The 16,634-nt window shown below is 42.7% G+C and overlaps 1 long non-coding RNA gene across 1 annotated transcript; it reads right to left on the minus strand.

Moving 5' to 3' along the window:
• Positions 1–1,195: 1,195 nt before the first annotated feature.
• LOC137369548 (uncharacterized) lies at positions 1,196–16,187 on the minus strand. The gene is made up of 2 exons (XR_010974964.1): positions 15,987–16,187; positions 1,196–1,374 (listed from the first exon to the last, which is right to left on the minus strand). It is a non-coding gene; the product is annotated as an uncharacterized lncRNA (long non-coding RNA).
• Positions 16,188–16,634: the final 447 nt, after the last annotated feature.

The raw sequence follows: 16,634 nt of genomic DNA on the forward strand, positions 1-16,634 counted from the left end.
CAATATTAGCATCAATGCAAAGCTGAAACCACTTCATACTGGTGTTAACTTGTATTTAATAACCTACTTATCATACATCACATGTAGTGCTAATCAAATAATCTACTTACCCAGCTTGTGTTTCCAGTTGAACTGATACCAGCTCGCACCAGTTGTCAACTGGGAAATGAAATCCACCACCAGTTGAACTGCTGGCATGTACCAATTGAGATTGTGATTTTAACCTGTTGAAGTGGTATTTACCAGTTGGACTGGCCCCAGCAGCGAGGCCAGTTGAATATCCCAGTTGAAACCATTTGAACTGGTGATATAACGCATCATGTTAATACTGTTATCCATTATGTTCATTCAGTGTACAGCAGTGTACTGTATCACAGTGTTCATTCAGTGTACAGCAGTGTACTGTATCACAGTGTTCATTCAGTGTACAGCAGTGTACTGTATCACAGTGTTCATTCAGTGTACAGCAGTGTAATGTATCACAGTGTTCATTCAGTGTACAGCAGTGTAATGTATCACAGTGTTCATTCAGTGTACAGCAGTGTACTGTATCATGGTGTTCATTCAGTGTACAGCAGTGTACTGTATCACAGTGTTCATTCAGTGTACAGCAGTGTAATGTATCACAGTGTTCATTCAGTGTACAGCAGTGTACTGTATCATGGTGTTCATTCAGTGTACAGCAGTGTACTGTATCATGGTGTTCATTCAGTGTACAGCAGTGTACTGTATCATGGTGTTCATTCAGTGTACAGCAGTGTACTGTATCACAGTGTTCATTCAGTGTACAGCAGTGTACTGTATCACAGTGTTCATTCAGTGTACAGCAGTGTACTGTATCACAGTGTTCATTCAGTGTACAGCAGTGTACTGTATCACAGTGTTCATTCAGCGTACAGCAGTGTACTGTATCATGGTGTTCATTCAGTGTACAGCAGTGTACTGTATCACAGTGTTCATTCAGTGTACAGCAGTGTACTGTATCACAGTGTTCATTCAGTGTACAGCAGTGTACTGTATCATGGTGTTCATTCAGTGTACAGCAGTGTACTGTATCACAGTGTTCATTCAGTGTACAGCAGTGTACTGTATCATGGTGTTTATTCAGTGTGGTATGGGAATGATAGATCAAATCTAGCAGAATTTGAATTCTCCACTTGTCCAGAAAACACACTCTGAGAATACAAGTTTGCGGTTAAAGCTGAACAAATTTTATTGTGAAAGCTAAAATATACGTCTCCACGACTTATTGCACTTTTGGCTTCTTAGTGAGATCCTGGATCCTCTCAGTTATATAGCCATTCAATCTCGCAAGCTCTTTTGAGACAGCCTCCTCACTCATCCCCTTCATTTATAGGTAATGATGGAAACATGCTGAAAAGAGGAAGAAGAGAAAACATTAAGCAGTGATTCATTGAAACCTTCTCATAATGTAGTTGAAAAGGGACATCCATGACATATTTAAAAACATAGATCGGAAACATGGAACAACTACTGCAGAAATTTCCAATTTAAAAAGTGCTTGTAAATTGTTACCTTTGACAGCACTGAGTTTCCTCAGCGAAAGGGGGGGTTTCACCTGGGGAGATGTACCACCTTCATTTATGAAGTGTGGGCACACTCCCACAGATGGAGCTGTCCCTCAACATAGTAGAACCCCACATGGCAACAGCCAGGGACTTAACGAACAATGAATTGGTCTTCTGGCCAGTAATAGAGGTCCACTGACTCAGGGATTTCGATTCCCCACCACCACCCCCCCCCCCCCCCCCTTGCAATTGCACCTGTAAAGAAAATCAGGGGCATATCAGTATCCTGCATGTAAGTTTTGAAAATATAGACTATAAATTATTGTACAGACTTGACATGAATACAGATGATACTATGGTTCAGGCTCATGGGCTGGATTTTATGGACCCCCTTGAGGTGGGATCAGAGACGAGGGAGGGGGCGCTCATAGAATCACGACGGGCAGCAGGGGGGGCCGGAGGGCCCATCGTTAAGCGATTTTCCTAGGGGGCGGGATAAGCTGACATTATCTGTCTCGCTTTGTTCTAAGGAACTCATGTAAGTTTCTTCTGTATCTTCTTATGTTCAATTGAAACCGGTTCAGTTCTGTCAGCTTCTCCTTAAAAGTTAAAGTTCTGAACTCAACTTTGTTGCTTTCCTCTTAACTTTTCCCAATACAGCAATCTTACTTTGAAGATCCGAGGCCAAATTTTCATATCTTGTTCAAAAAGTGGTTATGCAATCAAGTATTCATGATTGAAGTGGATAGTTCTGACATATAATCAAGCCACCCTTCCCCAGCCCCATCCTTGACCAGCCTAGTTTCAGTGATTGTTCAGTAATCATGTACAAATCCTTTACCTTTTGCACTGAGTGATTCAGTAGACACAGCAATACAGACACATTGTGCAATCTCTAAGCAGTCAAATTGCTACAAATTGTTTGCTAATGTTTTTGAGAAGCAGTAGTAACCGTTTTAATTGAAAACAGCAGCATTTTAGTATGAGGAAAACGGTTCTTGTAGTTACTTTGAACAAATGCCAGGATAAATATCAATTTTATAAAGCCTCAATTAAAAACATATTATGCATAGATTTTGAAAGGATTGGTTATAATTATAATTTTAAAGAAATGCTGATAAATATGTTCTTTTTCTAGCTTCTGAAAGTCTGATGGTGTTTGTGGCTTGTGGCACACATAAGACAGGACTCCCGGCGCCGGGCTGACAAGGCAGAGGGATTCCTACCTCTGCCTTTTCATGCCACCCCCCACCCCCGGATCAATCCTCCGGTCTTTTTGAGACAAAGTTTTAGGAGGCAGGGTTCCCGTCCCTTTAAAGGGAGCGTAGTGGAGGGCCCCCCACACCAGCCCCGCAGGCAATGACTGGCCGTCAGCTCTTGGAGGCAGAATTCCCATCCCTTTAAAGTCTTTAAAGGTGGGTTCCCCCCACCTTTACGGCCAGGTGCCTGAAGCCCTGCCTCCAGGACAATATCCAGCCCTTAGGGACCAACATAAGAGATCTTAGAAATGGAAATAGGCCTTAAGGCTCAACAAGCATATTTTGTTTCCATAGATTAACTGAGGCGGCCTATCTTCTCATCATATCCCTCAATCCCAACTACAGCTGATGACTTTTGAAGATATTGGTACTCTAAATATAAAAGAGGATTCAAAAATAGAGACAAAGTGGGAAAGTGAGGAAAATGTCACAATTCTATTCTGCATCAATATAGATATTTTATGCACATTCATTGATCTTTGGTGGAACTCTATCTGACCTTTTATAGGGGTCCAGAGTTTGACGTAAACAACTCATTATTATCAAGTTGATAAAAGGTGTTACCTTCTTGTTTCTCAGACTAATGGGAAAAGTTTGCCTGTCCTATTTGTCACAGGAATGCACAACACTCAGGCACAAATAAAAAGAAACAGGTAATGGCCACTTTATTAATCAAAAATAAGCTCGCACCCCTGACATGACTCCTGCTGGTAGCACCGACCAGATCGAACTCTCGCTGACCAATACAAACTGCCTTCCACTGGTAGCTCACACATGCAAATGAATCAATTTACAGTTGGCAAGGCAGCCACTGTTTATGCATTTCCTGTGTGACTTTTTTATTTTAAAAGCAACAGCAACTTATATTTATATAGCACCTTTTATATAGTAAAACATCCCAAGGTGCTTCACAGCAGTGTTATCGAACAAACTTTGACACAGAGCTGTGTAAGAAGATATTAGGGCAGATGACCAAAAGCTTGGTCAAAGAGGTAGGCTCCAAGGAGTGTCTTCAAGGAGGAAAGAGAGGCAGAGAGGTGCAGTGGGAATTCCAGAGTTTAGGGCCTAGGCAGCTGAAAGATGGCCACCAGTGTTGAAACAATTAAAGTCAGAGATGCACAAGAAGCCAGAATTGGAGGAGCACAGAGAACTCGGATGGTTGTGGGGTTGCAGGAAGTTACAGAGATAGGGAGGGGTGAGGTCAGGGAGGCATTTGAATACAAGGATGAGAATTTGAAAATCGAGGCCTTGCCCAACCTTGAGCCAATGTAGGTCAGCAAGCACAGGGGTGATGGGTGAATTGGTTGTAGGTTAGGATAGGGGCAGCAGAGATTTGGATGGTCTCACGTTTATGGAGGGTGGAAGATTGGAGGCTGGCCAGGAGTGCATTGAAATAGTCAAGTCCGGAGATAACAAAGACTTGGGCGAGAGTTTCAACAGCAGATGAGCTGACACAGGGGCAGAATCGGGCAATGTTAAAGAGATGGGAGTAGGTGACCTTAGTAATGGCGTGGGTATGTGGTCTCAGGATCAAATTAATTCATATTTCTTAAAAATGACACTTCTATCTGTGTCCGCTTATGTGCCAATCATATCTACATTAAGAGTGTAGGTTATGTTAAGCTACAAGTTCATTGATTTGAACCATTTTTAATATTGGGAGGATGGACAAAGAGAAAATGCCAGTTTTGTTACAAATATTACAAATGAATAAAAAGTGTGCTCATCATTTAATTATTTGCTTTGGGTAAGCTTTTTCATTTACTACAATCAGAAGAAACCTAACTAAGTAATCCATTAAAAAGATCTTAGCTGCTCAATTGAAGAGAGGGTGAATAGGGGAATGAAATTTGGCTCCTTAGCATCCGGTTTGTCAGTGCTACAAGTGCCAAGGTGCTGCACAGCCTCGCCATCATGAGGCACAGCCCTTGCCACCAGCTATAGGGTAACCAGCTAAGGAGAAGGAAGGGAGGAGGCGACTAACGCAGGCCCTTTCTGACCAGGCTATCCATGATCGACTCACCCGACTGCGATACCAATAAACATGACCCCAATTCCTCATTTACCAACAGTCCTACACCTTACCTTCCCTCTGACTATCACAGAATCCACTTGACCACAATGCTATAATAAAAGCTACCACAAAATAACATTCCAAATCAAATTCATAAATCTAATCATGCTCGGTTGCATACAAATGTTAACCAATCACCCTTGTGCATTCCCTTAGTGCCTGCCTTCCATGAGCCTTTGCCTGTCCTAATGCCCTGATGCAGTGCAACCCTAGTGACTGCAGCATGGCTGATGGAAGGCTGCAGATGGCCTCGCAGGACAACATCGAGCAACTCTGGCCCTAGAATACCCAGCTTCGGACTACACCATCTCAGCATGGGCAGCTGCAGTCTGGGCTGGCTGGCTGATAGGCAACAGCAAAGGCACTGGTGGAGTGGCAGGAGTGGGAGAACGATAGCTGTCATCCTAAGCAAGGACAGCAGTCTCCTGGTCCATGGAGCCACAGTCACTGCCCTGGAGTGATGCCTTAGCAATCCTAGTAATGAGGACAGATTGTTGGAATGCTGTGACATACCAAGAAATTTTGAACACTCGTATCCACAGTCATAACGGTAGTAGTCCAAGCTTGCTTGGCAGCAAGTTCAGCTTATATGAGAGCAGTCCAAGCTTCCATGGAAGCAGGTTGACCTGATATAACTTCTGTCTGAGCTTCCACTTCAGCACCCAGATGTTGGGTGGCTTTTTGCTTGTGCTGCAATGGAAGCTGAGACATCGGCAATCAGACGTAGCATTATAGTATTGTTTGCATGCATGGTAATGGAGTTGGCGATCAGCTACATGCTGGAAAGGATGTGCTTCAAACTCTGTGTAAAGCCCTGTGCCAAGTTAGTGCTGAACTCCATGCTCCTTGTCATACACCACAGGCTTTCACGCAGGCCTGCCAATGCATTTCATTCTGCATACCCATGAGGGCTCTTCTGTAGGCTATCCCATCAGCATTCAAAAACCTTGGACCCCACTCTGTCCCATGTTGTCATTCTTCCCTGTTTTCCACATCAGATTCACTTCCAGCACAACTGCCAGCACCTGCTCCAGCCACAATGCACCTTACCTTTAAGAGGTGCAGGCTGGCTTCAAGTAGCTGTAGGAAGTTATGATTTTGGGCCCCTTCCGAGGTGTGCAGCCAATGAACAGCATGGTTAATGATGGTGTTCTGTCTGTATTATATCAAATAGGCATTTGTTACTCACATATTGCAATCCTCATGCTCATTTTCGAGGGCTATCCAATTTAGCCCCAAAATATTTTAAGTTTATTGATTGTAGCTTCACTGACAAAAGCTACATTGAAATAATGAGGGAATAAATTTCCTACTACTGCTGGTCCTTCCTCCACAATATCCCTGTGTCAGCTTGAGTAACAGTCAGGATCATATCTGTTACCATAAACAAGCACTGCCTGGAAAATGGGGCAAGCTGCAGGTTGGTGAACCTACAATCTGCCCCACTCAACACAACAGCCATAACAGGGAACATAGGGACAGGAGAAGGCCATTCAGCCTGTTACAGACAGGTGGGAAGTGGTGTGGGTGGCTTCCACTTTTCACGTCCCAACTGACCGCAGATAGTGTTTTAAAAATAGTGTTTTACTCCCTGAGTGTTTAACAGAGAAATGAACAGGCAAACAACAGGTTTTCTCATAGGTTTAAAAATAAAGATAACTATTTATTACAACAATACCCGAAAATGTTCACAACCTCAGCCACTCACGCATTAACACACATGCACACACAAGATAGAGAGTAGAGGATAGCATGTTTTCCCTGTGACTGTGTGGGTTTTCCCCGGGTGCTCCGGTTTCCTCCCATTGTCAAAGACTTGCAGGTGATAGGTAAATTGACCAATGTAAATTGCCCCTAGTGTAGGTAGGGAATATGGGATTACTGTTCTTTTGGGCCTCCTTATCTCGAGAGACAATGGATAAGCGCCTGGAGGTGGTCAGTGGTTTGTGAAGCAGCGCCTGGAGTGGCTATAAAGGCCAATTCTAGAGTGACAGACTCTTCCACAGGTGCTGCAGAAAAATTTGTTTGTCGGGGCTGTTACACAGTTGGCTCTCCCCTTGCGCCTCTGTCTTTTTTCCTGCCAACTACTAAGTCTCTTCGACTCGCCACATTTTAGCCCCGTCTTTATGGCTGCCCGCCAGCTCTGGCAAACGCTGGCAACTGACTCCCACGACTTGTGATCAATGTCACAGGATTTCATGTCGCGTTTGCAGACGTCTTTATAGCGGAGACGTGGACGGCCGGTGGGTCTGATACCAGTGGCGAGCTCGCTGTACAATGTGTCTTTGGGGATCCTGCCATCTTCCATGCGGCTCACATGGCCAAGCCATCTCAAGCGCCGCTGACTCAGTAGTGTGTACAAGCTGGGGATGTTGGCCGCCTCGAGGACTTCTGTGTTGGAGATACGGTCCTGCCACCTGATGCCAAGTATTCTCCGGAGGCAGCGAAGATGGAATGAATTGAGACGTCGCTCTTGGCTGACATACGTTGTCCAGGCCTCGCTGCCATAGAGCAAGGTACTGAGGACACAGGCCTGATACACTCGGACTTTTGTGTTCCGTGTCAGTGCGCCATTTTCCCACACTCTCTTGGCCAGTCTGGACATAGCAGTGGAAGCCTTTCCCATGCGCTTGTTGATTTCTGCATCTGGGATTACTGTAGGGTTAGTATAAATGGGTGGTTCTTGGTCGGCACAGAATCGGTGGGCCGAAGGGCCTGTTTCAGTGCTGTATCTCTAAAAAAAAAATTCGTCCGATTGTTGTAAAGAAAGTTCACTTTGAAACCTTCTTGGTTTTCTAGGAGAACTTTTTAACAACTTTACAGGCCTGAATGTTCCTTATCTTGGAATTGATGAAATGTCACAGACTCCTTTAGTTAAAACTCAGTCCGAAGTAAATGGTGGAAGTCCTGGTTGAATTTTGCAGATGGGGAGTTTTCAAGGTCACCTTGCAATCTCTCTGCCTCAGTAGTTTAAAGATAATGCTGGCAGGGCCCCTTGCTTCGTGGGATTGATCTCACAGCTTCTCTAGCTGGAATTGCTTTCTGACTCACTCTCTCTGAGAAATCTCTTTTTTAAGAAAAACCCTTATCAGGCTGGGTTTCAGTTTGGTGACTCAAGATGCTCTCCCTGGGGTGTTCATACAATGTTCCAGGATGTGGGGACCATTGTTACATAATAGCGTCTGAATATAGTCCATTTTGATAATAGGTGTTATCTCACACCTATTATCTTGGCCTTGGTTTCAGAGTCAGTCTGTCTGCAAAAGCCTTTGTGAGCCCAATTTTTGATGATAGGAGTTCTTAGCATGGAATGGGCTGTTTTACATATCAATGTCCCTACTCAAGGCAATTTCAGACATTAACAATGGTACCATCTTCAAAAAAGAAGCATGTTGATTGGCAGTACAGGAGGGAACACCTGACCTCTCCCTCCATGTTGCCGGGTAGCAAAGTGTCCATTTTCTTGTAGCTTAGTCCAACAGTTTACTTTTATTTCATAATTCCTCCAGTTCATTTCATATTTCCTCTCTGTTCCCTCCGTGAGCGTGACAAGCCCCTTGAACCTGCACTATCATTCAATTAGGTCATGGCTGAACTGTACTTAACTTCATCTCTCCATTTTAGTTCTGTAACCCTTAATACCTTGCCTGAAAAAAAAAACAATTAATCTCAGTTTTGAACTTTGCAGTTGACATATTCTCAACCGCTTTTTGGGGGAGAAAGAGAGACAGATTTTCACTACCCTTTATGTAAAGAAGTGCTTTCTGATATCAAGCCTGAACAGCCCAGCTCTAATTTTAAGTTTATGCTCCCTTGTTCTGCACTTCCCCACTAGATGAAATACTATCACTATCTACACCATCCTTTGATCATCTTAAATTTTTCAATTATATCACCCTTTAATTTTCTATATTTAAGGGAATACAACCTAATCTATGATAGCTGCCCTCATAATTTAATCCTTTTAGCCTCAGTGCCATTCTGGTGAATCTGCGCTGCACTCCCTCCGAGGCCAGTATATCATTCCTGAGGTGTGGTGCCCAGAATTGAACACAGCATGCTAAGTGGGAGTTAACTAGAGCCCTGTAGAACTATAACATAACCTCCACCCTATTGTATTCCAGTTTTCTTGTGATAAAGTTCAACATTTCATTAGTCTTTTCAATAATTCTTTGTACCTATCCAGAGATGCAGGGTCCAGAAATCACTTAAAGCAACAAAAATGTAATAAAGCAAGTAGGCATAGAAAGCCACCTGTGGCTCAGTCCTAGAACATGGCCTGTAACTCCCAAAGAATTCAGAGGTAGAAAAAAACTTTGGGTCCCTTAGTTCTTTTTTTTACTAGGGATGGCCCCTGGAACCCATAGAAAACTACAACCTTCACCAGATTTCCAAGCATGCTGACACTAACAAGTGCAGTAGTACGTATGCATCAATCCAAGTCATATAAATGGAATGAGTTCCCTTTCATTCTGCCAACTCTAGTGAACATAACCTGGAAATGTATGCCCTAATGAACGCTTCCCCTTGCTCATTCCACTCAGATTTTCAGCTCCAACTACAATGCATTAGTGACCTAGCTCTTGTACATCTTAAATAAACTAAGTGCCGGTTGCAAAATAAAATTAGCAGGAAAATATAGAACAAGAAAGGCCTTATGACCCTTTAAGTTTGTTGCTTCCATTCCTTACATAATTTGCCGCATTGTGAACTATATCAAAGTGAAGCCTCTGAGAAACGTAACATTTCCCCTGGCCCTAATATAAGCTAATTTCAAGATATCAATCCAACATAAAAGTCCTCATCATTAAACTCTGAATGTTGTATTCCATAGGTAGCATTTCTTTGCTCAAAACAAATCCTTCGTTGTAAATATTTACTTCTATATGTGGAGCAAAATATTTCTGATCTTTATTGTAGTTTGAAGTTTGTCAACCATATATTCAGTTACTTGATTCTGCAATCACAGTCCAGTTGAATACTTGCTGATATTAATGTTATTCATACCTTTTCATGGACTAGCTCAATCTTTTCTTCAATAAGAATCAGTTGAGTTCCATCAGTATCTCTTCCCAACTGAGCCCTCATCACTATTCTTTGAACTGTTTCCAAGGCATCAATATTCTTTTGAAACTAAGATTTAAAAAATTGCAAATGTGACTTCACTTGTGACCTGTGCAAGGTTGTATAAAAATTGTTTCAACTTATAATCAAATGTTTTTGAGATGCATGATGGCTTGGTTAGCCATGTTAACAACAGCTTCACTTTTCAGTACTTTCACTGAATGGTCCGTAATCAGTGCAAAATTCTTTTCCTGTTCCATCTATTTCCATTCATTGCGCATTTGCTTCAGGTTTCCTGTTCAGTGTGCATTAACTTACATTTATCCATAATAAAAATCCATCAGTCATTCTTCCGTTCATCTATTAAATTCATGCAGATCCCTTTGATTGCTATTGATCTTTCTTACACTCGTCATCTGGCCATATATTCTGATGTCATCAGAAAATTTCATAATATTCAAAGAACTACTGTTCTTCACATGAATTATACAAAATGTACACAGTGGGAGCTCAGAGTCAACTCCTGCAGAGCTCCACCAATCACTGCTCCATCCCCAAAGAGAGAACTTTCTCCATCTAATATTCCCATTTATTTTTCGCCATCTTATTTTCAACATATTGTCTGGATGCATAGCACAAAGGTTGGCTTTACCCTCTAAGGAAAATTGCTGAACATCTTAAAGTATGCTGATGATACAGTGCTGTTGCAGTTACAAAAGGGGGAATACGAGACACATATCAAGGCAAATCAATGAAGTTGCAATATAAGTTTATAAATGGTAAGTAGCCAAATTCAACAACAATCACAAAAAAGTGGTCTTGAGAGTGAACAATATATTCAAAGTTCTCATGTCAATATACACTACTTACACAATTGGTACAATTCAATCATGCCAAAAGCACCACTCAAGACATTTTTTAATGATCCACTTTTCTTTGGCACATGAATATTGATAGGTTGTACAGTTTGTGTCACTGTGATCTTTTCTACAGTGTTAAAATGAAATATTAATGGATAGCTGAAATGGCATGTCAGTGAATGGATCTGTGGGTTATTTGAACAAAACAAATGGAATATCAATCGTTGGATATATATCTAGATTGAGCAATAATTCAGCCAGCATATTTTAAGACCCCATGGCACTGTGAAGCGTTGTGTGCACTGGGTGGTTTATTGGAAAATTACTCTTGAATTACCCTGTGATTTGGCCTGCATTTTACAGATTGGGTGGTTGATCCAATACTGGAGCGGGGGGTGGGGGAGGGGGGTTGCGGGGGAGGTGTGGTGAGGGGGAATATTCGGGTCAGCAGCACGCATGGGCGTGTGGCTGCACCACCTCAACGATTTTACAAGGAAGAACCAATTAAGAGTCAGAAGGTGGGGGTGCCAACCAATTAAGGATAGCGGTTGGGTCATAGTACTGGCAGCTCATTGTAAGGTGCCATTTTAAAGGCATGCATGCAGCATTTAGACAGGCTACAGACACAGGTTACATAGGAGGGGGTTTATATCAAAGGAGGCAGCAGAGGAATGGCTTTAGCATGAGGAAGTGATGCCTCCCTGGAGCTGCTTCTGCAGGAAGCAAGGCAAAGAACAGATGTCCTGTTTCCAGTAGATGGGATGAGGAGGCCAGCAAGCCTAACAAAGAAGACATGACCGGAGGTGACAGAGATAGTGAGCAGCCGAGGGGAGGTTGCAAAAACTTGGATCCAGTGCAAGAAGACATTTAATGCTGTGTGGAGTCTGGAAAGGTGAGTGGTGTTTAGAATTGCAAACCGGAAGCTCAGCATGAATTACAAGGTGCCCCTGAAATGTGAGGCCAGGTGGTAGACTCATGCATGGGGAAACACTGGGCACTAATGTCCACATTGAGGCACCCAGTTCACATGCACCCAAACCCCCATGGTCAGTGATGGGTGAATGCTGTGTTTAGATGGCTGAATTGCTGCATTACCATGCCATCCCAGCATTGCGGTGCTGCACATTTACAGTGCCTCAGAGTGACCAGCACAGATGTGCCACGAGACAGGAGTGATACTGCGTATGCCTGTGATTGCAGGAGAAGCACGCTCGTAATTCCAGGGAGCGTCAATGCACGGGAGGTGGAGTGTCTTTCATCGCCGTGGTGACACTGATAGAGGAGGAGACTATGGTTATTGGATGGGTCACAGCAGGGCAGCCTATCACTGAGGGCGAGGCAGGTGTGGAAGCAATGGGGAGTGGGTAAAGTGAAGTTTGCATCCATCATTCCCTCGACCATGTGTGAGCTGTGCCCTCTGTGTGGGCCTTTACCACCATTGGAAGATCCTGATCATGGGAAGGCACCAGGGGTTGATTGAAGGAGCAGCTGTTTCAGTTAAATCATGTCTCCAGCAGTTACAGCATCAGATGAGGAAGAGACGAGGTGTTCTGTTACACTGGAAAGCTCAGAGGATGCTCCACCACCTCAGGACACTGTGTCATTTCATTCTGGTGCATCCTCGACCAGCACACATACAGTCACATACCACAAGCTCCGCCACCGCTCCCCTGAGGAAACGCAGTCTTCGTAGACATTGGTGCTCGGACATCTCGATGAAGTTGATCCTCTGATGGTACACCCTTTGAGCTGGAATAGTGCCTTCTGCGACCATGAGCCTGCCCTCTTGTGCCCTCCTTGTCCACGTCCAATGGCTTCCTCAATCGGTGGATTTCCCCTGGCTGCTGCACAGACACTCAATGTAGCTGCATTCACATCTCTGAGGCCCTTTCCTCCTAACTGGTGGAGTCAAACTCTGAAAGCATTGATCCTATAGCCAAATGAAGCCTCCACTGTGGTGAGCCTCTGAAGGACCTTGTCCTGCCTCCAGTGGCTGCTGTGAACCTGGGAGACCCTTTCCATTAACAGCACTTCACTTTGCGCCACTCTCTGCAGTGCCTCCAAAATTGATAGCGTCGCTTCTTCAAGACACAGCCTGCAAACAGCTTCAACCCATGGTTTCCAGTTCCTTCCACAACTCAACCGCTGCTCAGATATCATCACCTTTGAGGGGGTGAGGCTCTGAGCCTCTGTGCATCATTTGCCATTTGTAAAATTAGAAAAAAGGTGGGACTGTACCTGACAATCTTAATTACCAGCCCGCCACCTCTGTGTCTGCCACTGATCTGTCCTGCTGCCCACATCTCATAAAATTGGTCGTCGGCGATACAATGTCGGGGGGCCAGCCCGACGCAGGCCTGCTGCATTTTACCAGAACCCCCTCCACCCCCCCAACCTGCCTCCTTGCCTGCCGCCATGGGCTGGTAAAATGTTGTCTTTTCTTTCCATTCAGTCAATGAATAAAGACAGAGAGTTCATGAAAGCACTCCAAAAAAATTTCCTTAAAGATCTTTTTAGTTGTCGTCTTGGATTCCCACTGAGGTAAGAAGGTTAGCATTCAGAGGGTTACAACATAATCACAGAATCACAGAATTTGTTACAGCGCAGAAGGAGGCCATTCGGCGCATCGTGGCCGCACCGGCTCTCCGAACGAGCAATTTACCTAATGCCACTCCTCCACCTTCTCTCCATAACCCTGCACATTCTTCCTTTTCATATAACAGTCTAATTCCCCTTTAACATTCATATACAAAGAAAAAAAATCTGGCTATTTTCATTTCTCCACAAACGTTTTCTGTGTTTTTTTTGTCTACAGTAAAGTTTCATCGATACATAAGAGTGGAGGAGGGAGCAGAGCTCACAGGTAGAAAATCCTTACATGCTTTGTGAATGGCCACTTTTTCTGCAGACTATAAAAAAATTCTAGAAGTTATCACCCCTTTTGAATGCTTCAATTGAACCTGCCTCCATCACACTCTCAGGCAGTGCATTTCAGACCTTAATCACTTGCTGCGTGAAAAAGTTTTTCCTCATGTCACTTTTGCTTCTTTTGCCTTCACATCCTTCCTAAAGTGTGGCACCCAGAACTGGATGCAATGCTCCAGCTGAGGCCGACCTAGTATTTTATACAACTTCAGCATAACTTCCTTGCTCTTGTACTGGAAGCCCCTATTAATAAAGCCCAGGACACTGTATGCATAATAAGAAAATAAAAAGTTAAAAAAAACAGGAAAATTATTTAATTTATTGAGAGAGTCGTATTTCCATTGGTAGAAATGCCTCTATTTTTCATCAGAAAATGCCATTGTGAAAATCCTGAGCCTTGAGTTATGCAGCTTTTTGGACCTAATTGTGATCTGATGAGACTTAACATGGTGGATAATTAAAGCTTGCAGTATGCATCAATGATGACAACTTCTAGAATTTTTTTATAGTCTACAGAAAAAGTGGCCATTCACAAAGCACGTAAGGATTTTCTACCTGCGAGCTCTGCTCCCTCCTTCACTCTTATGTATCGATGAAACATTACGGCAGACAAAGAAAAGCACAGAAAACATTTGTGGAGAAATAAAGATAGCCAGATTTTTTTCTTTGCATATGAACGTTGAAAGAATGACAAAGGTAGGGTTTGACCTGACTCATGACACTGACAGCATAGTCAATGGATTGCAATTTGATAGAAATCCATCCTGCTAACTTAAATAGGCATCTTGCAGATGATAGGAGTGCACAAAGAGCCTGGGCTGGAGTAGATAAAATTTCCAGCAATGCAGCAACACTTAAAGAACTGCAGCTGAATTTAGAAAAGGAACCATAGAGCCATTGAAGTTTGCAGCCCATTATTTATGATGGTTCTTTGCTGGAGAAATCCAAAATTAATGGCATTGCCCTGTTGTCTCCCCACAGCCCTGTATCAGTCCCCTGCTTGTAATATATATCTAATTTACCTTAAAATATACAATGGTCCCTACATTAACTGCTCCCTGTGGCAACACAGTCTGTGCCCATATGCATAAAAATCTTCTCCTAAACTTTTTCCTCACTCTCTTAGTGATAATTTTAAATTGATAACCCCTCATCACTGATACTACAACAAGAAGAAAGAGTTTTGTCCTATTTACGCAATCAAAACACTTCATGATTTAAAACTCCTCTATTAAATTTGATTTTAGCCTTCTCTGCTCCAGGAAAATAATCTCAGTAAGGCTGTTTTTAACATGTTCCACCCATTCCAAAAGTCAAACTGCAGCACTCACCATCATGTTGCTGCTCCAATCCTGCCCACTGCCATTTTGCTCAAGATCTTTCCTAAAGGTGATCATCAGAAGCAGGCAGACGTCTTATTAACGTATGAAACTATGATGTTAATAGAACCTTGATGCCAATTATACTTGCAAAAGCAGAAATAGTTCACATTGTGCTGCAGACTTGAAATTAGAATTGTTTTTTAAACGTACCTACAAGTATTCAGATCATTAGTATCTGTGTGCAATTCCCCTGCTGCAATTCTTCACATATCATTCCATTGCAGTTTGCTGATCGTTACTTTTATTCCACCTCCTGTTTTCAGACGTGCAATGCTTCATGAGGCTATACTTAACCAGGTTTGTGCAGCCTCGTACAACAAGCTGGTCATGCATTGCATGTATTAGTCAAAGTGACTACTGGCCTCAATTTCTTTTTTGTCTTAGGCTCTTTTCAAGGTGACATCAATCACACTAATCAATCAACTGAAGTTAATGGAAACAAAATTCAGAGAACTGTAAAATGAGCAGCTGATTTGTTATCATCTCTTTTATACTATCACACACAGTCAAAATTAGCCCCATTGTGTGCATGACTTCACACACTGACAGCCGTTCTCAATGCTCATGAACTGCTACTAACATGCTGACATCTCTAGTTGATAAACAAGGTTTTGCTCCTATGAATGGCCCTTTACAAAACTTAGAAACTTCATCTAAAATATTCTGAAAATTTACACATACCCGTAAGTGCACACAAACATCAGAAGTAGATTCTATGAAGAAATGAAAACGATCTAAAATGTAACTTTTCCAAAATACTGCCCATTGATTTTCCAAGTTAGGCTGTACTTTTGGGATTTTACAAACACCTGTAATCATTTCGAGTTCAGTTACAAAAATATTTGACATACCACACAACTGTCTCAGGAAATAGCACTGCAGCTATCACATACCTGCAAGGTTACTCATGAATCGTCTGTACAAAGCAGACATTTTTCAGGTTCTCCTCAATCTTCATAGCTTAACAAGCAACAACTAGTAAGAGACCATTTTAAGCAAATATGAGTTGACTTTATGATGAAGATTTTCTTACTTATATGTCAGAAATAGGAACTGACATTCATGCAGTGAAATACGATGTTTCTATGTAAATATTCTGGGGCCTAAATCAATGGGCATAAAATGGGTGCAACAGTGCCAAATTTAGCAGTGGGAAAACCCATGCTCAATTTGCATTTGCACCTGGGCCACTGCTAAACTCAGTGGGGCATTTTTCAGGATGTCTATCTCATTTCCATACTGAAATGATGAAAGGTCACAGACCTGAAATGTTAACTCTGTCTCTCCCTCCATAGTTACTGCCAGACCTGCTATGTATTTCCAGCACATTATGTTTTTATTAAAACAGTTTTATTACTTTACTGCTATGTGTAACTTCAGTCTGTACACTAGGCCAGTATTGCTACACTGTGTAGACCGACTATAGCATTCAGGATGGGCCACAGGTTGGCCACTGATACCCATCAAATTCTGCTGCATGCCGAGTGATTATACATGCCGCAAATAGCCTGCTGCGCTACCTAAAAGCTAATAGCAATATT

The sequence above is a fragment of the Heterodontus francisci genome, chromosome 5 (genome assembly GCF_036365525.1).
Source record: "Heterodontus francisci isolate sHetFra1 chromosome 5, sHetFra1.hap1, whole genome shotgun sequence".
In the NCBI taxonomy this organism is placed as follows: Eukaryota; Metazoa; Chordata; class Chondrichthyes; order Heterodontiformes; family Heterodontidae; genus Heterodontus; species Heterodontus francisci.